General features: G+C 31.4%; 1 protein-coding gene across 4 annotated transcripts in view; it reads left to right on the top strand.

Moving 5' to 3' along the window:
• The window catches only part of LOC140449314 (protein O-mannosyl-transferase TMTC1-like), a 1,384,234-nt gene that overhangs the window by 1,010,616 nt on the left and 350,955 nt on the right, over positions 1-22,663 (top strand). The gene's annotated exons all lie outside the window — the stretch shown is intronic.

Genomic DNA, 22,663 nt, shown 5'->3' with positions numbered 1-22,663 from the left:
AGTCGTATGCGGCTTTGAAGTCAACAAATATGTGGTGGGTGTTGACGCCGAACTCTAGGGTTTTTTCAAGGATCTGCCTCACTGTAAATATCTGGTCCGTTGTTAATTTATTAGGACGGAAACCGCACTGATATCCTCCTACTATTTGTTCGGCGTAGGGGAGGAGTCTTTTGTACAATACGTTGGACAACACTTTATATTCCATATTGAGTAGAGTGATGCCTCTATAGTTATCACACACCATCATGTCTCCCTTTTTGTGTATAGGACACAGTACACCTAACTTCCAGTCTGTGGGTGTTTCTTTCTGTTGCCAGATTGCAGTTATCAGTTTATGCATGTGTTTCATGAGGGGGTCGCCGCCATTTTTGAAAAGTTCGGCAGGAAGATTATCCGAACCGGGAGCTTTATTATTTTTCAGTGTTGCGATGGCTTCTCTAATTTCTTCTTCGGTGGGGGGTGGTTGCCGATCATCTTCATTCATTTGAAACATGGGATCCTCAATCTCGCCATCTTCGTGGTTGCCGCTAAGCAGTTCTTCAAAATGGTCCGCCCATCTGTTTAGTATCTGTTCTTTGTTACTAATTATAGAACTGTCCCTATCTTTACAGGCTATTATTCTGGGTTTGAATCCTTTTCTGCAGCTGTTTATCTGTTGGTAGAATTTTCGTGAGTCTTTTCCATTATGGTGGTTAACAATTTCGTTTAGAGCGTGTTCGTATTGTTTTTTCTTTTTTCTTCTAAACATTCTCTTTTCTTCTCTTCTAAGATTTTTATTATCTTCCAGAGTTAATCTCGTTCTGCGCTGCTGGAGTCTCTTATATGCTTCGTTTTTTTGTTGGTTGATATGTCTACACTCTTCATCGAACCAATCTTCGTGTTTTTTGGTCTTGATAGGTTTTAATACAGTTTCAGCCGCTGTGTGCATAGCTTCTTTACATTTAGTCCAATGTTCTTCTATACTGAGATTTTCTTCGATTGTTGGTAACGCTTCGTTTAATATTGTCATGTAATTAGCTCTAGCAGTTTCAGATTTTAGCACCTCAATATTATATTTTGTGGATTTAGTGCTGTGACCTTTTTTGCGTTAGATATCCGTGCTCTAAGTTTTGCTTTTATAAGGTAGTGGTCGGAGTCTATATTAGCACCTCTACATGCTCTTACGTCCAGTACATCGGAGAAATGTCGACTATCTATAAGTACGTGGTCGATTTGATTTTTGGTCTGGCCGTCTGGTGACTGCCATGTAGCTTTATGGATGTTTTTGTGGGGAAAGCACGTACTTACTACCACCATTCCTAACGATGCCGCGAGTTCAACCAGCCGTAAACCATTTTGGGGACTGACCGTATGGAGACTATGTTCACCAATAGTGGGTCTGTAGGTTGTCTCTTGCCCAACTTTAGCATTAAGATCGCCAATAATAATTTTTATGTCATTGTTCTGGCATTTCCTATAAGTGCTTTCCACTTCCTCATAAAATAGATCTTTCTCCTCGTCTTCTTTATCTTCAGTTGGAGCATGGACGCTGATAATACTGTAGTTAAAGAACCTGCCCCTTATTCGCAATCTACATATTCTTGGGCTTATTGGGTCGAAAGCTATGACTGTTGATTTTACGTGTTTGTTTAGTATAAAGCCTAGGCCAAAAGTGTGATTGCTTTCATGTCCGCTATAGTATAGAGCGTAGTCCTTTTTCTCCAGGCTGCCGCTACCTGTCTATCTAATTTCTTGGAGTGCTATAATGTCTGCTGAGTATTCATTTAGCGTTTTTAAGAGACATCTTAGCTTCCCTGTGCTATAAAGCGTACGAACGTTCCAAGTGAATAATCCAATATCATTAGCCTTATTTCGTTTGCCGTCCGGCAGATTGTTGTGAATTTTCCGTAACGTAAAATTTTTTTACGGGAGGGGGGTGTTAGCCCACTGCCCAACCCTCTTTTCGGAGGACCATTTCTCCCTTCCTCGTCAGCCCTGACCCCACCTTCCACTGGGGTTGGTTACCCAGTCTCCAGTAGGGTTGCTCAGGTTTACCGGGGTTTACCCGTGTGATCCGGATCACACTTCTAGGAGGTGAGGATAGGAATTGAGTAGGAAAGGCTAGAAGTGTTAACTGGAAGCAACACCTTATAATGCGCATCACTACCCCATTTAAACCCCTTGCATATTTTTTAGAATCTTAAAATTGACATTTTCATCAAAATTCAGCTTGTTTGTATGATTTTTAGAGGTCATATCTCTGACGACTGGATAATAAGTGAGTATAGATTGTGAGAAGTCAGGTATTTATTTCTACAACTTAGTTCAAATGGACTCACTCACATGTGCAATCCATTTATCGTTTTTAAAGAATTTGTAGTTTTTGGTCTGTTTTGTGTTTTCTCATATAAAATAGGTAATAAGCTAATTACTTATTTAATCAAAACTGTTATATTAAAAGTATTTTAATATAAAACTATAAAGAGTGTTCGAATTTTTTTTTAAAATAAGATAAAATATAAGAGCCTCTAATTTCTATCAATCCAGTAAACTATCCTGTATGTTCGTCGATTGATTTTTTCTTAACCATAGTAGTTAATTTCATACAGTCATTTTTAAATTTACTAGTTCTCACTATTTTTTTTTTTTGTGAGCGATCAACAGTTTATTATTTGTTGAAGTACTTACAGAAACATAGCAACTATTATTTTTGTATTATTCAGTAATTGTCTATCTGTTTCCCAAAGCTGATAACAAAAACATATGACAAATGTTATCTTTTGTTGAAGAGCTTTTGTAGTAGGGTTAACGCTTATGCTACTTATTGCAGGAGTCTATCTGCCAGACCGGAAGCATTTCCAGTCGCTTCTGGAAAGACCGAGCGGCACCAAAGTAATTTGTGGAGGGACGAGAAGTGAGAATAGCGCAAATCTGTACTTTATTTGCCGTACTTACGAAACAATTCGGAAACAACTGCAGTTTCTTTCCACGGCGGCTTGATGGCTGAACTTTGAGCAGAAAGAAATTGGGGATTAAAAGGATTCATGGAATAGACTAAAATATTTTAGTCTGAAACTATTTTATGGAAACTTTTTGTATAGTTTTTCTTTAAAATAATCTGAACTATTTTAGATACATATTAGTAAAAATCTGTCTCCAGTTATATAACATTTTCTTTCAACACAGTTAAAATTTATGACTAATATTTTCTGGTAAGTGGATGATTATTTTGCATATTAAAACCTCATTTAGCTTTTATTTCATTTACAGGTTATATTCGAGTACCTATATCGTCTTTTTATTCTAAAAATTGTTTATACACTTCAAATACTGTTGATTTGTCATAAGTATGTACAAAAAACATATCAGTCTTTTCATTTATTATTCTTCTTTTTCTAGTTCCATGACCGTTATCGATTGTTGGATATCATGTTGGCTACCATATTCGCTATCGTGACTTTATTGGCAGCAGCTCTAAATAACGATGTAGTTGATTTTCCATACCATTGCCTTAGATTTTTCAGCCATGATGTTCTTCTTCTACCAGGACCATGATTACCTTGGATCTTTCCCTGAATGATCACATGTAAAAGATCATATTTTTCAGGGTGTCCCATAATGTGACCGAAGTATTCCAGCTTGTGATTTTTTATTATATTGACCAGTTGTGTTGTTTGGTTCAGCCGTCTAAGGACCTCCTCATTTCTTTCTAACTCTGCCGACCCAGCTTATTTTCAGTAGTCGTCTGTATACCCACATCTCAAAGGCTGTCAAGCGTTTAAGGATATACTCAATTAGAGTCCACGCTTCCACTCCATATAGCAGGACAGGAAAGATGTAGCTAGATGTCATTCGACCTTTAAGGTCAATGCTAAGATGGTGTCTACAAAGTACGTTTCTCATTTTTACAAAGGCAGCTCGGGCTTGTTCTATTCGGCTTTTAATTTCTGCGGTTGGATCGCAGCCCTCATTGATATTACTGCCGCGATACACGAGTTTCTCTGCTCTGTCCAGTGTGGCATCTCCGACTTTTATACCGTCATCCTGTATATAATTTTGTTTGCTAACTATCATAATATATATATAGTTTTCTTAACGTTAAGTTTTAATCCATACTGATCACAAGTCTGTTTAATTTTGTTCATTAGATTTTGAAGGTCTTATCCGCAATTAGCAAGCACTAAGGTATTATCGGCATATCTAATATTGTTGATGGTTACTCCATTCACAATAATACCTTCGGTTGTTTCCATTAAGGCTGCCTTAAATATTTCCTTCGAATATAAGATAAAAAGTAAAGGCGACAATATACAGCCTTTTTCCACTCCTCTTTATATATATTTTATATTTATTTCATCCGACAGTTCTTGTTCAACCTTTGTAATTATTCCTAGATTTGTTATTATTCCTAGATCTTTATCGTCCAATCCAGCTGTTTCCAATATTTCTAGCATTTTGTTATGTTGGACTTTGTCAAAAGCCTTTTCAAAATCGATTGCACAAATGTACACATTTTGATTTATATCTGTGCATCTCTGTACTAGCACCTGTATACTAAACAAGGCATCTCTTGTACCAAAGCCACTCCTAAACCCAAATTGAGTATTGCTAATTCTGTCCTCTAACAGCGTGAAAATTCTGCTGTGTATTACTCGCAGGAAGATCTTCAAAACGTGACTCATCGGACTTATTGTCCAATAATCACCGCATGTCTTTGGACGATGTTTGTTAGGTATTGTGACAAATGTCGACTTTAACCAATCAGTTGGTAATATACCAGTGTCATAAATTCTGTTAAAGAGATTACACAGAGCTTTAATCCCATTTTCTCCCAAAAACTTTAGTATTTCAGCACTTACTTCATCGGAGCCAAGTGCTTTTCCATTTTTTGCCGTTTATATTGAACGTGTAACCTCAATTTCTGTTTTAGATGGACCTGATATAGCAATCGGTGTGTAGTGTTCTACTCTCTCATCTTCAAATAATTCAGAAATGTAGTTTTCCCATTCTCTTAACTGTTCATTGATGTCTAATAGTCTGTGTCCGTTTTTTTTTCTTCTAAACTTTGAGATACTTGTTTCCGTTTGTTTCCAGTGACCTCTTTTAATTTCTTGTGCAGATGAAATATATCGTGTTTCTTTTCATATTGTTCAATTTCATTACATTCTTTACTATGAAATTGTGTTTTCGCGTGTCTTATCTTCTGCCTGATTATTGCGTAGATCCTCTTGTATTCGTTTTTATCCTTATTTCTGACTTCTCTTCTTTGATCCATAAGTCTCAGTATTTCTTCTTTTATTCACCCTTGTTTTTTTCTTGCTTTTAGCGCACTCAATTTTGTTTCTTGAACACTCTTTAAGATGTCTTTAATTCTCGTCCAGTTTTATCAGTACTTTCCTCTTTGCTTGATATTAACTATACTTTTTATTCTAATATACTAGTTATTTCTTGTTTTACAGTAACATTTAACATATTTTCTCTATCAATAGTAACTGTTTGCTTATTCGTCCTTGCAAACTGTTTTTAATCTCAGTTTTATTTTTCCTACTAAAATATTGTGATCTGTTGGTACATCTGCGCCTGGATATGTTTTTACTGCTAATACTGAATTTCTGTATCTCTTATTTATACATATAAAGTCTATTTGGTTACAACCAACTCGTTCAGGTGTATCTGCTGGTGATTTCCAGGTGTAAAGACTCATAAAGGTTCATTTATTATAAACAATACTTATCCTATTTGTATTCCTGCAAATCGAAAATACTTTTTAAATTACTTTAGTGACACAGATGATATAATATAGTTGGGTCTATCTCTATCTAGTGCCAGTGTCCTTAACACGTTAAACGCCAGGGCAAACGCTAGACCCTACAGACCAGTTTGTAAAATTGGTTTTTATTTGTGTATTTAATATGTATAGAAATATTCACGTCTCATATTCACATTCATATATATATATATATATATATATATATATATATATATATATATATATATATATATATATATATATATATATATATATATATATATATATATACATAAAAGAAGATTCACATGGTTTTTATTTTGTTAAAGGTGGTTTTTGTGTAATAAAATAGTGTTGCTTGAATGCATATTTAATGCATAACATTTAAAAAATATGTCGGTCACTAATAACTGCTTCGATCTAGTAGAAAGATTTGTCCCTCCAGGCCAAGCCGTCAGTCGTAGGTTATACCTAAAAGTAATGTATGCTCCAAAAGGTTTCCACTGTAAGTAAAATTAAACCTAAAGCTAAGAATAATACTATTACAAGACTTAATATTAAACTCAACAGGCTTCCGGGTTGCCTTGTCAAATAACGAAAATATTTTGGAAGATTTTATTTGCCTCTATGGGAGGAATTTTACCATCCACAAGGAAACTACGTTCTTGTAGCTGGCTGTATACCATGTATCACAAAAAATTTTATGTAAAAATCCTTTATAAAAGGTATATAAATTAAAAAACCCAAACGGGCTATGTCATGAAGACAAAACGTTTTCGGAATCCATGTTCCATCATCGGTGTCTAGGTGTAAATGTTTTGAGCCACTAAATATCCGGATAAAAACCCGTTAAAAGTTATATGTTACAATTTAGTTAACATTATTTAGTATTATATTTAAGGATGTTAAAGTTACCAGTGGATATGATAACATGGCAACGTACAACTCCACATGAAGTTGCTGGTCCTGAGAGGTCTCGACGAAGTGTCTACGAGGACTTGACGATAGCAACTCTATCTATGATATATTGTACATCAGCGGTAGAATAAAAATATTGTATTATATAATATTATATTGTTTTTTGTAACATACTGTGACATTTTTGTGATTTTTTAAAGTTTGTATAAAAATAAAAAAACTTTGAATGTGTTTATTACTGTAATTTTATTGTAATTATTAAATGTATTTTCTAACACCTAAACCTATGCATTTGACATTGCTTGACATCTTTATATGACTTTACAATCATTAGAACTGAAGAAGTGCAGAAATACTGCAAGAAACGTTTTCTATTAAAAGATTGAAATAGTTTTTTCATTTTTTTTCTTCTTGACAGATATCATCATTTAAAATCTCACTCACCTTGAGGCTTATTTGTAATTGGTTGCTATTTTAACTTATTTATAAATTCAATTATTTTTGTATTAAAAATAAATTTGATAAGTTAACAAAAATTGTTTTTTCTTTTTAGTTCAACCTTGTAAGATATTTTGTCTTTTTTAGCTCTTGATAATAATTGTAAACACAATTGAAGTGACCCTTAATTTATATTGGATTGACGGTCGTACTCCTTTTCTCGATATATATATATATATATATATATATATATATATCGAGAAAAGGAGTACGACCGTCAATCCAATATAAATTAAGTGAGATTTTAAATGATATCATCATTTAAAATCTCACTCACCTTGAGGCTTATTTGTAATTGGTTGCTATTTTAACTTATTTATAAATTCAATTATTTTTGTATTAAAAATAAATTTGATAAGTTAACAAAAATTGTTTTTTCTTTTTAGTTCAACCTTGTAAGATATTTTGTCTTTTTTAGCTCTTGATAATAATTGTAAACACAATTGAAGTGACCCTTAATTTATATTGGATTGACGGTCGTACTCCTTTTCTCGATATATATATATATATATATATATATATATATATATATATATATATATATATATATATATATATATATATATATATATATCGAGAAAAGGAGTACGACCGTCAATCCAATATAAATTAAGGGTCACTCAAAACAGTGGTGGGTTTTTTCAGTCAAAAGGTGAAGAAAAGAGACAAAGTTGATAGCTACTTCATCTATTTATTGAAGACGTTCCGCTTTCTTAATCAGAAAGCATCATCAGTTTATCTAAAAAGAACAATATGAAAAAACCACACAAGCATGGAAAAGTTGTTACATGTGTTACCTTATGTAGCAGTCAGTGATAACAAAGTTGTAAAGACACTTAAGTAAATGGACATTATACGATTATGATGTATAAACAATAAATTGAACTAGATAAGTTAACAATTTGTTCAAACTAAGCACAGCAAAAAGAACATATGGTTTTGTTTTTTTATATAAACGTATAAGTTAAAAAAAAACAGTAAAAAGAGAATAAAGAACTAAGCACTTCCAACAATACAGCTTTTGACCGAAAAAACCCACCACTCTTCTGAGTGATCCTTAATTTATATATATATATATATATATATATATATATATATATATATATATATATATATATATATATATATATATATATATATATATATATATATATATATATATATATATATATATATATATATATATATATATATATATATATATATATATATATTAAAGGCAAATTATTACTGTAAGACTAAATATACAAATGATATCTCCTGTAGGTACTATAATTTAAAGTTTTTTATATTCGATTATGTTATAGCAATCAACTAGAGATAGAACTTCAGCACAGGTGTTGAAAGTTCATAGTGGTTTATGGATCTTTATCGTAGTGTTCCCATTTATTATACTGTCGTATAACTCTATGCAAACATTGTTTCTGTCTCTGTCTGTCTCTCAATAGAAACTTTATGTATAACCAATACGAGTATCGGCTAACGTCACGCTGACTCTATCTCAATCATGTACTAACAGGACAGTATTTAATTGCTTTTCTTGTCGAATGAACAAAATGTTTTAGTTTAATTTAAATTTGTTTTCACATGCATGCAGCAACTTTTTAAAATATATGTCCAAGTTTTATTAACATAACTACAATTGAATATTGGGCGCTTTACTTTTCTAAAAAGCTTGATTTTAAATTACTATATAAACACACAATAATTTCAAGTAATTTCGGTTTTTGTTTTTAGTTTACAGCTGCTAGGTATTTACTAAAGTTATATTTCACCTTAATTAGGTTCTGAACAATTAATTAAATTGAAAGTTACATTTATAACTAATGCAACTACGTTTAGATGCCTACACTCTGAAAACCGTTTTGAAAAAGAGATTATTTTAAACAATTCTGCGAAATGAATCTTCTTGTATGACTTATTTTTTTAGTATTGGCAACCAAAGCCTTCTATTCTTTGCTGATGGGTTGGCTACACATTTTTTCTCATGAGAAAATCGTGCTCATTTCTCGTGCTGCTTTTAGTTTTAGTTCTATAACCATTTTGTGATTTAGGTAAGTATTAATTACTATTTAAAGTTAAACATTAAGTGGCTTTTGTGGTACCCCAACGAAAAAGCTATTCAGGATGTTGTTTGATCCAATTTACCTTTGACCTTTGATTTTACTCATTATGACCTGCAGTAAATATTTTTTTTCCTTTTATTTCGTATCTTCGATATGCTATTTGTCTGCAGTTTATTGTGGTCAAGAATTTTGTCTTAGTCTTAATGTTTTGTAGAACATCTATGTTAATACATATTTTACCTATGATAAGCAAAGTATTCTTCTATACAACCAATATTATTATCTTTATTGTCCCATTCACTATTTTATTTTAAGTTAAAATTATCATCACCTAAGACCTGGTCTCGTTTTGTTGAATCATGTTTCACTAAATATCATGAACTTCGATTTTGATACGTTTATCTTCACTCTAAATCTTTTTTGCATAAATATTGTTTAATTTCTCTCTTGATGCCCCTCTAGTCCCTCGAATGGACTATGCCGAATATGCCTAAACATATTTTTGGTTACAATTTGCAAATATTTTTCTGTCTGGTCTTGATTGATTTAGCGTGTAGCATTTGAAATTTATTGGAATCATCTCGTAATCGTGTTAATTGAAATCCCCTTATATATGCATTATAATAACGAAGAATTTTTTTAATGTTTCTTAGTTCGTATCCTTCAATTTAAAACCCAAACATTTTTCGTTCTTTTTAGGTCGCCGCCGTCGATAATAAAACATTTTATTGTTTATTTATGTCATAGGCGCAAATTCTTCGATATTTCTTTGTTCAAACCGCCCGATATTGCGTTTTCAAATTAATTTACGTCTTAATTTCCGTTGTGTTTAGTTTATACCCTAAGTGCTTTGTTTGTTCTAACTTATGCGAGCAATTTTTAAAGATAATTTCGTCACTCTCAGTGGAGCCGCTGTTAGAGGCAGTGGTTTCGGTGTTAGTCCGAATTTTTCTTTTAATTCGTAATTTGTTGATGTTGGTTGACAGAGGTAACGGAAGAATGAAGACGTTTTAGAGGTCGGTCAAAAAGAAAACCGACAAATATGTTAGAGAAGTAGTATTTTACTTAAGTAGTGTGTTTATAAAGATATCAACATTTCCATTGTCCAGTTTTTAAGAAGCGTTTACATGGTGTGTCCAATATGCCAGTTTCCACCTCAAACCTCAATGTCCTAAGCAGCCGTTTAGGGATATTTTTTTTACAGTTTGAAGATGTAGTCGATCTGATAGCCATACGGGCTGGGCGGCTGGCTTCTCCTTCGCTTCAATGCGAGAGATGTCAGTTCAAATCCCCGGCTCAGTGAACAGAAAACAAAAAGGCTAACGCAGTAGTTTAAAATTCTAAAAATGAATCTGCGGCTTAGTCTAGAATATGCTGGTATCTGATCGGCCTATGGTGGAGCAGTACGGCAAGAGATAAGGGCTTGCGGCTAGGTGATACTCCTCCATAGATCCCTACCGGAAGGGCGTTGAACGCCTAAATACCGGGTATATATATATATATATATATATATATATATATATATATATATATATATATATATATATATATATATATATATATATATATAGATGTAGTTTTTTGTTCCAGTTATTGAAAGTTATACAGTGAAACTCAGGTAACTTTTTTTTTGTGATCAGATTTTAAAAGTTAAGCAGACATTTTTCAAATAAACGTAATAATTGCTTTCATACAAAAAAATTGTAATATTTAAAGTAGTAAATTTTATCGTTTGACTTTTAGCTGTCATTTTATTTGTTCAGTTTTGTTTTAAATTTAATATTAACATATGACAGCTAGCTTTATTATTTTTGATATTGATTTGTTTTGTTTTCTTTAAAAGAAAGGTTAACTTACATGTAAATTTTGTAAGTTTTTGTAGTACCTCCAACTCCTGGAAATTGTAAACAGATGACACATGTAAGTTTTTTTTTGTATTTTTGTATTTTGCAGCTATTGTTATTATATTTTTGTATTGTCTTAATTTTGTAACTGTTTGTGACGACACAAAAATAAATGTTAAATTTTGTTTCTTAACATTTTGTTTATTCTTTTTTTAACTAACCCTTTTTTTGAGTTTCCATTTGGAAAAGATATGTTTTTTATGTTTAATAATTATGTCTCCAGTTACAACTAGCTGTTGTGATGGTTATAATTAGGTACCTTGAAGTGGCGCTCTTTATAAATTACTAGAGGTGTTTCCTGTTTCTTTCTATTTTGTTTGTCCCAAGAGATTTGTATAAGTACCCCTTTATTTCATTTTTTTGTAGTTGCCCCTATCCAACCCCCTTGTCTTTTACTTATCCACGACCCCAGCTCTCCTACCAAAACTTGAGTGCCGTTCGCACAAGTAGCGTTTATTTAGCTTGCCTTATCTTTGCCCCCAGTAAATTCAATCCCCAATCTTCTACCCCTAATTGCATTAATGCCCCGTGTGATAAGCAAAATAAATCGTTACAAGCGTTATTATTAATCTTTCGCGTTTCTTTCTGCCATAATTGTGTGTTATATTCAAATAGATTTCCATATCCTCTTGGCCTCTCGTTTCTTCTGCAGAATCAGTTTCTTCGGTTTCAGGAAAATATTTACTGCCAGATGACTAGTATGGCTCATCAAAATCCATTTCTGCCGATATATTTTTCTGAGTACTACAGAAACTACTTGGTTCTTGTTTTTGAGGAGCAGTGGTCAAAGTTTGTTGAAATTTTTGAATACGCAAGTTCACTAATAGCTTTCCTATTGAAATATCCATCCTCCAAAATAAAATAAAAGTATTAGCCACTCACTTAAAATATCCACTTTTAATATATTATTACGAAGTAAAACTGCTATAAAAAATAAATTTGGTGTTCTAGTGCAGTTAGCAAAAAAGATCCAACCCCACTATATTTATTTCTGTATACAGAAAAGCAATTTCTGTATGTGCAAGTATTATAATATGGGCAGCTATCATAGTTCCCAGTTAGTTTAACTACCGTTTGCTGTTAATATTAAATAAAAGGTTTATTAAATAAAATTTATGTCTACTATAAAATTTTAAGTCAAAATAAATTTATACGTACCTCGAATAATAAAAATTATAGTCACTAGAGTAAGAACACCAAGTTTGTGATATTTTGCTTTAAAGTAATAAACCAACAGCCTAAATAATAACAACCTGCTGAACTTTAAATGTTGAAATATCAAACCCCTTTGTTAAAAAGGCATACAATATTTTGCTGACCAGAATTTTGACTATCAAGCCACAGTTCCAATATTTTGTATAATGAACAATAGGTTTCTCTATTTGATAATGCAATGTTTTGTCGGCATTCTGACACCAACATACGAGTAATCGCAAAACATATTATGTTACCTTTTTGGTACACTATCTGTGATAAAAGGAAGTTAAAAATTTCTTTTTTCAATTGCCGAGCTGACAACACAGAAAATTCAAAGCTTTAAATAATATACTTTCGTATTTTATCATTAAAGATAAAGCCTCTAGTTTGGTGCAATTTTATTTATTTAAATAAAATTGTAATATTAGCGTAACACTAAATAATTTCTCGTGTTAGACTCTCAATACAGCTCAGACAACTCAAAATAAAGATTTGTTCAATTTAATATTTTGCATCTGGTGCACACAATGAAAAGACGCTTACAAAGATTTGCAACAAGCGTGTAACCCACATATAATGAAAACATGGGTTAGACTATTCTTACAAATTTCTGTTTTCATATTATTTGACGAATGTGGTTGAGAACTTAGTTCACAAATGCGTTCATGAGTATGAATATGTCTTATATCATTTTTGTTTGATGTAGTATGCATTATGATGGACAGTTTGACACGTCTAACCTCATTTGTAAACAAATGTGGGTTACACAGTTGTTGCAAAATACTGTCCAGTTTACCTATATGGGATGTAGACAGGACCAAAGCCTAGGGCAATAAAAACAAGCTTCGCTAAGGAGATCAGTCGAATAAAAATTTATAGCCCATAATATACGTCGTATTTTATTATTATATGAAAAAAGGTAGAGAGTGTCAAAAAAATGTAATTAAAAATTCTGCCCCAAATACTAGAAGATATAGAAACACTTTTAATCCTTTAGGTACCATATACGTATTCAGACACAGGTCATGATCATTTTTAATTTCCTGAAACCGTTGTCAATCGGCTGCTGATTTAAAAAATTCTTCTACTGTAGTACTACATCATTGTCTAATATTACCCAGCCATGAAAGTTTCTTTCGACCAATCTTTCCCTCCACTTTTTTTTGTATTATAAAGCGAAGTATATGTTATTTGGGTCCTCTAATTATATGACCAAAATATTCCTTTTTTTTATAATTTTTATTAGTAAGCATTCTGAATTCATCGTTTTAAGACATATTTATTGAAAGTGTGCGAAAACCATGATTATATTTAGGATCTGTAGATAGCATCATAATTCAAATGCTTCTAATTTGTTAAACATTGTGGTTTTTGATGTCCATATTTCACAATCATTTAACAGGGTAGACTACGTATAACATTTCAGGATCTTCTTGAAAATATGTATCGATAGGTTTCTGTTACATAAAACTGATTTTTAGGTCATAAAAGCCTTATATGATATTGGTATTTCGATCCTGGTCGTTGTCTCTTTATTGGGGTCAAAATTTACATTTAACTAGCTGCCAAGGTATTTAAAATAATATTTCCTTTTTATTAAGCAAAAGCAATCCTTTGTCTATATTAATCTTTCCAACCGTTATCCGCTTTGTCGTTGAAATGTTAATTTTAAGGTCTCTTCGATAAATTACTTAACTAACTAGATTTACCAATGTATGAAGGTCTTGTACATTTTTTGCAAGAACGGTTGTATTGTCAGAGTATATTATGTTGTGGATAACTTCTCCGTTTAGTCTTACTTCCGTATAGATACTCTGTCTTTAGAGTATAGAATAAAAAGACTGGGTAACACAACACAACCCTGTTGTACTTCATGTTTTATGGCTAGTTTTTCAGAACGAGTGTCTTCAATTTAGACAGAGGTTACTTGATTGTAATATATTAGTCTCATCGTAGGGATAAATCCTGCTACTTGCAGGCAATCGAAAAGTGTATCGTGTTTTACTCGGTCGAATGACTTCTCGATGAAACAAACATAAACGTTCTTTTGGACTCACAGTTTTTTGTAAGAGAATGCGCATACAAAATAGTATATCCCTAGATCTTATACTAAAATCACAATCAAGATGCACTAGAAATAAACAAACCAAGACACTTAAATGTTACGAGGAGCACTCCCGAATTATGATTTACAATGTATAAACTTTGTAAATCATGATTTGGGATTTATACAATGTATATACATTATAAATCATGATTCGGAAGTGTTCCTCGTAATATTCAAGTGTCTTGGTTTGTTTATTTCTAGTGCATCTTGATTTGATTTTATTATAAACCATTTTTAAATCCAAACTGCTTATTACTTATTCTACTTTCACACAGAAGGAATAATCGGTTTTGTATAATTCGTAAAAGTATCTTAAGTGTGTTGTTGCTTTCTGCACATACGATTTACCTTTATATAACATATAAAGCCATCAGAAAGGAAGAGATTGTGTATGTTCAATCCTGAACTGGCTGGTTTCTCTCTTTTGCATTGAGTATGTATATTACCTATAGAAAATAATAACGAGTAGACTATGTAAAACTCTATTGAGAAACAAGTAAAATCAAAAGACAAATATACGTAAATATACATACAATCAAATATAATAAAATTTGATTATGTAAAAGTATGATATGATATGAAAAAACAATTACTTACTGAACAGCTGATTTCTACTTAAATATAATATAAAGAAATATAATGATTTTATCATACACAACGTTCAAATATAATAATAATATTAAACAAAATCTAATCGAGAAGGAAATAATTATATTATACTATATTATGCAGTTCAAATGTAATATTTATACACTTAATAATAACAATTAGTAATAAAGCCATAAATATACTATAATTAACGTTAATCATAATTCGAAAGGAACGTTAAATGCTAGGATTAAAGTTTAACGTAACACAAAATTACATAGTTCAGTGCAACTATACGATTTTGCAATAAATGTAACTAGCCAATATACAAGTAACCCGTACTTGTCATGGAACCGCAAACAATGCAATTGGTGTGTAATAAAATATGTACTTTACCACCGACATACTACCATGTAGCGAGGACCATTTCTTCTTGGCAGGTCAGAAACAAAAGTATCTCGAGTTAGGGAGCACTACCCCAGAGTTCCAACACAATTCTCTGTTGACTGAACAGTCTCCACCCCTACTGGTTAGAACGGCTATCTCTAACTCACTTGTCCACCCCTAATGGATGAAACGACTGTCTATAATTGACTGATGGTAACTAACTGCTCCGGCCGTTGGGTTTAAAGTTGTTTTGTACAAGCTGACGTTAGGTGTGGGCGATAATTACCCAACGATCTACACTTTTAACAAAAGCCATTAATTTCTCTTTCGTTGTTTCTTAACAAACAATGTATGAAAGAATAGTCCTTTGTCTTTAACAATGTATTACAACCGTTTATTGTTATATATCCTCTGTAATTTTGTACGTGGAAGCTTGGCTAAATATATGGGGAGAATCAAAACTAACAAAAAATCTCATAATTTAACAACGTTTATATAAAATTTCGAAACTGCGACACGTGTGGCTCATCAAACAGATTAGTCTAAAATAGCTGAATTTGGTTGGCCTGCTTTTGTTTGGTAATATTATACTCAGTCGAGTACCTTCTCGATGAAACAAATATTTTTTCAGAACTCACAACTTTTTTTGTTAGAGAATGCGCATACAAAATAGTGTCCTTCTAGTTCCTAGACCATTTCCAAATCCATACTGTGTATTACCCATTCTCCTTTCACACGGAAGGAAGACTCGGTTTTGTATAATTCTTAAAAGTATTTTAAGTGTGTAGCTCATCAAACTGATTAGTCTTAAATCGCTGCATTTGGTGGGTCTATTTTCCTTTGGTAACATTATAAACAAATTGATCCTGAAGCAAGAAAAAGAGGTCTCAAAATAAACAAAGCAAAAACGAAGTATATGACAGTCAAAAGAATAACTGACAATGAAAATAATATTACAATAGACAACTATAATATCGAACGAGTGGATGCCTTTACATATCTCGCCACAGAAATCAATCAGAAGAACTCCGTAAGTAGAGAAATTAATGCACGTATTTCCAGCGGGAATCGTACATACTATGCTAATAAAAGATTGATGACATCGAAATTATTAGACAAAAGAACCAAAATCTACAGAACACTGATTAGACCCGTAGTAACCTATGGATGTGAAACTTGGGCAATGATGAAAAAAGATGAAGCTCAACTCAGGACATTCGAGAGAAAAATACTGAGGAAAGTATATGGCCCGGTACAAGAGGAAGATGGCACATGGAGAATCAGGAGAAACGACGAGGTTAATGAGTTAAATAAAGGTTATGACATTGTAAGATTTATGAAAAGTCAAAGACTGTCATGGCTGGGACATGTGCAGAGACAAAACGATGCAAAAACAACAAAGAAAATGTTACAATGGAAGCCCATAGGAAGGCAAAAAAAAGGAAGGTCCAGAACGAGATGGTAAGATGACGTGAAAGAGGACCTGAAAACAATTAAACATAAGACAATGGAGAAGAAGGGCACAAGAGAGATCTGAATGGAAGGACATAACCAGACAGGCAAAGACCTATCCAGGGTTATGATGCCAAAAAAAAAGAAGAACATTATAAACAGTAACTCCAACCAATCATCTGGTATTATTCATTCGCTGTAAATTTGATTAAAGTGGTTAAGTAAGTAATGTTTTCCTCGTACAAAAGTTTAAGTAGTACAGCAGGTATTTGATCTGATCCATGTGCGTTCATATTTTTGGCTTATTGCTTTTCTGACTTCTGATTTCAGTATATTGCCACCTCTGTCTAAATGGTTGTCATAAATAGTATGTGTATGTGTAGCATTTTTTCGAAAAGAATTGTTTAAAAAAATCACTGATGTATCTCTCCCATTCTTTTCACTTTTGTTTGTGATCACAAATTTTTCGGTCTGCATTTTTAAGTAACAGAGCATAACTAACAGAAATTATATCAATATGTAGTCATACCAATGTAAAAAGAGCAGGTGATGTCGATATTGAGATTTATATGGCAAAACTATTTTAAGGTCTTTTACGTTATTAGCAGAGAACATTTTAGTGTGTCAAGTATATAAATATATTCTCTAGTAATAAAAAACACAATATTAGTTTAAACTTTTTTGTCTGCATTTTGAGAAATACTTCCCGATTGAAAATCAAAACGTCAAAAAAAAATGGAATTTTATTAGTTATAATTATTGTGGTTTGTTAACAAATAAAAAAAAATTAATAATATTCATCATTCTTTATTTTACTTTTTTACCAATTTTGTTAAAAATATGAGCGTTTTTTAAGTTTTCTTTGTAAATCCATCGATGTTGCCCTAGTCCGTCCCTTTTCCTTTATTAAAACTTACATATCAGCTTCAGCGGAATATAAGTGAATTTCAGATTTATCGGTGTTGTGTTTGATACACAGATACAAGTTGCGAACTCTTGTTAATACTTGGTAGAATTTCAATTTGATTATGTCTTCCATTTAATCAATACACTGTTGCGATTGATGGAAAGCGATACGAACACAAGTGGAAAACGAAAACAATTTAGAATGATTGGTTTTTCGTTTTTGTTTTTTGATTTGGTTGAAATAATGGACTTGTGATGTGGAACGTGAATATTTTATTCGTTGGATATTTGGGGATCATCCTCATATTATCTTTATCTCACAACTGTCACTATCTCTCTATACTTTTTTTTTGTATTTATGTATAGTCGACATTTGTTATTAATTGTTTATTATTATAATTAACTTATTGTTTATTATAATCATTAACAAATTGTTTATTATAAAAAAACACAGAATAAAATTATTGTGTTAAAATATTGACACAATAAAATTATTACGGACACTAACAACCGAGGATTGCCAAGAAATATAATTTAATTCTTCTTCTTCTTTTTCTTCTTCTTCTTTTTCCTCCTTATAAGCGATTTTGCTTGTTATTTCATTCTTTTTTTCTATTCTGTGTCTTCTATGTATTCTTCTAATGTCTTCACTTCTCTTTCGATCTCCTAGCATATTTCCTGAAATTCTTCTCAGTACTCTCATCTCTGCCGTTTCCAGTAGCCTTTGCGTTGTGGCTATGGCGGGTCTTGTTTCTGAGGCATTTGTCATAATTGGTCTTACACTGGCTTTATAAATTCGTGAGTTTATCTCAGTGTTAATGTGTCTGTTTCGTCATATAATGTTATTAAGGCATCCTGCCTGTCTATTTGCTTTTTGTTCTTGATCTCGGATTTCTTTGTCCAGGTCTCCATAGCTAGACAGTGTAATTCCCAGGTATTTTATTTCCGTTTCCTGTTCAATACTGATGCCATCAATTTCTATTATATATATATATATATATATATATATATATATATATATATATATATATATATATATATATATATAAATACATATATATATATATATATATATATATATATATATATATATATATATATATATATATATATATATATCTATATAATAGAAATTGATGGCATCAGGATTAAACAAGGAAGGTGACAGTTTACTTGTGCCATACATAGGAAACTAAGATTATGTACATTATCAAAAAAATTATGAATTAAAATCCATAATGAAATAAGAAATTTATCGAAAACTGTCTAAAATTAGGTTTTATAAATCTTGGTTGACATAGTATCATAACTAATAATATGGTGAAAATTGACTGAAGGTCATAGTAGATTCAATTAATAAGTTATCTTTAAAACAACAATTTAAATCATTAATAAAAAAATCATTCAATAGAATATATAAAGAAAAAACCTGATTGTAACGTTTTAAACTACGATACTTAAGTTTATTAAAATTGTATCTCTTGATTGAAAATGTAAGAATTTTAAGTAAAAATTTGAAAATGTCTTGTTTAAAAGAAGAATAACTTATGAATATAAGTTAGTATATGTCATATGATTATGTACATATGTACAGTGTAGGTAAAAGTTTATGGTCGGTATGGTAAAATTTAACAGGATATCTAACACAGGTATAAAATCATCAATTATCTCTGGTTCCGATCCTAACATAAGAAACTAGAGGTGGGTCGTTGACATTTTAAATATACAAATAGTACTTACATTTACATTACACATTATTAAATCGCGAATCGTCTAAATTGAAATTTAAAAACTTTAAATGTCATTTAAAAAGTTTTTCCACTTTTCTTGTTAGCCGTGTTTTTTTTTATTTAAAATTAAACCAGATTTTGAACATGGGTTCACAAGCAACATATTTTTTTACAATACTACAATATTTTATGAATATAGTGGTTAAGTTAGGATACACATAGCGATGGTTTTTCCACCACTGTAATGGACAGTTTCAATCTCCGTTCGAATTTTTTTGTGGGTGTATATCATCAGACAAATACATGTCGACTTCTTTTATATCTCTCGATGCAGGTGTATATTTAGATGAGTCATGTCCAATTCATCAAAAATACACCATAGATTTAAGTCATCTTTGTCAGTTTCTTTTTCTTGTACTGGTTTATTTTCAATAGTACAATCTTCTTTCTCTTTTTTATAGAAGTAACCAGCTTCTTAACTCTTTCTTTTGTTTTTTACCTTCATTTTTATCAGAAAATCCCTGCATTTTAAATCATTATTTGTCATTTTTGAATCTACGGTTTCTCACTGGTAAGCCAACTAGTTGATGGTTGATTCAAAAAAACTACGTTTTGTGTAGACGTAAAGAGAGAAGCAACAAACACTTTACGTCGACGAGGACGATTAGTTGATCTGAGAAACTACTACAAAACTAAAAATAACTCTTTCGGGACAGTGGACAGTCGGGCTATCGGTTAACGCTGAAAATAAAATAACTAGGTATTCGGATTAATGAATGAGTTTCTATTTACGATTGATCTGAATTTTCGAAGGTAATGGATACTTCCATTAAAAAAATATTAGTTTATAGTAAAAGAAACAAATAGATACGGATTTACTAAACCTATGCAAAGACTCGATTTATCCGTTTTCCATAGTTGAAGAACGCGCTTTTAAAAAGTTTGCAGGGTGGATTCCTGGATATAAACCACCAACAAGAAAAACTTTGTCAGGTTCATTACTGTAGGAATGTTATATCAAAACTGAGCAAATTATTAGATCACAAGTTGTTAAAGAAGTAGAAAATATCTATATTACTACTGACATCTGGACATCTGGAGTAACTGAGAGTTACATCGCATTAACAGGACAATATTTAACCGAAAATTTACAATTTAAAACGGTTTTATTAGACTGCTGCCATTATTCAGAATTCAGAAAACATCGCATTTGAAATTAGTAAAATTATTAATCAGTGGGGTCTTAAACCACAAGTACATTTTGCAGTAACTGATAATGCCTCAAATATGGTCAAAGCTATTAAATATGTTTTGGAATGAAAACATTTAAATTGTTTTTCTCAAACGTTAAATTTATTGGTAGAGGATGCACTTAAATACTGTCGTGTACAGATAGATAAAATAAAAAGTCTTTTTCCGACAATTCGGCACAAAACAAATTTCAAAAAAAGTACTTTATCTTCAGAAATGCTTTTAAATATCAATTACAACATAACAAAGTTTCCAAATGGCCAATCCAAGACGTGGAAACTATGTAGAACTTCACCTATTACATGTTAAAAAGAATGACCGAGTAGGAAGAGGCAATTCGTTCCACATTGGTATTAGTTAATACAGACTTAGACTTAGACCAAATCTAAATAATCAAGACTGGATTATTTGTTTTCAACTTTCCCAAATTTTACGGCCTTTTAAAGAAATAACAAGTACAATGAGTGGCCAAAAATACTTGAAGAGTAGTTCAGTGATTGTTATGGTACGCTGCCTGCAAGAATCTTGCAATAAAATTTTAGCAAACGATAACCTTACATCCATAGTATCCGACGTAGTACAATTACTAATATCGGGTTTAGCAAAAAGATTTAGAGGGATAGAACAGAGTGGCACATTGACATTATATACATTTATAGATTCACGAATTAAAGTGCAGGGATTTTCTGATATAAATGAAGCTAAAAAACAAAAGAAAGAGTTAAGAAGCTGGTTACTTTTATAATTAAAGAACAAGAAGATTGTACTAATGAAAATCGACCAGTATAAGAAAAAGAAACCGATAAAGATGACGCAAATATTTTTGATCAATTAATTGTACATGACTTATCTAAACGTACACCTGTATCGAGAGTCCATTACAATGGTGGAAAAACCATCACCATGTATATTCTAAGTTAACCACTATATTCATAAATTATTGTAAAAAATGTTCAAAATTTGATTTAATTTTAAATAAAAGAAAAACACGGTTAACAAGAAGTAAAGTAGAAAAACTTATGTTTTTAAATGTCAATTTAGACGATTCGCGATTTAATAATAACGTGTAATATAAACGTACGATTTACTATTTGTATTGTTTAGTTTATTTTTCAAGTTATAATAAATATATCCTTCATTAGTTTCTTTCACTTCAATAAATATACACATAAACGATAATATCCATTATGTTTGTTTATTTGAAACTACTGGTAACAATCAACTAGTTACTTATTTACGAAAAACGATTCAGTTTCGTAACGATAAAAATGTCAACGTCCCACCTCTAGTTTCTTATTTATCGCATGTGGATTACCGGTTCTGAAGTTGTAATGGTATTGCTGGTGCAACGCGATGTTGCCAAATATTTTGTGTGAAGCTTGTTTATTGTTGGCGTTATAATACAGTTTATTATTTTATTGGAAATAAAGCACAATGTGACTTTAAAATAATCTTATTTTGATGTTTAGATTTTTAATTCGGAAATTGTACTTAAAATACGAAACATTAATAAATTTTATTAATATAAAACGATTTCCGAAGTGGAAATTAAAATTTTAAATAACACTTATTGTAAAGTAAAATTGTGGCATATTTCCAATAAAAACAGTAAGCTGCTATTTAAATGCATTTCACCCAAATTTTATTATCTTAGAACATTGTTCAAATGATAAAAAGACAACAGGTAAAATAAAACCAATAAGTTTGGCAACGTTGAATTTCCCCTTTTTTATTATTTCCACTCATCTATTTTCGGCGATATTTAAAGGGCGGACCTAATATACCTCTCTTTTTAAACAGGTGTTTCTCACTCCATCTCACATAAGGTCCATACCGACCATAAACTTTTACCTATACTGTATAGTATAATGACATATGATTGACAAATTGTTATGAAGTAGTAATGGAATTTAAAAAAGAAAAAATTTACT

The sequence above is a fragment of the Diabrotica undecimpunctata genome, chromosome 1 (assembly GCF_040954645.1).
Source record: "Diabrotica undecimpunctata isolate CICGRU chromosome 1, icDiaUnde3, whole genome shotgun sequence".
NCBI lineage: Eukaryota > Metazoa > Arthropoda > Insecta > Coleoptera > Chrysomelidae > Diabrotica > Diabrotica undecimpunctata.
Note: the sequence above shows the minus strand (reverse complement) of the source record. Positions and strands in the feature narration are given on the sequence as shown.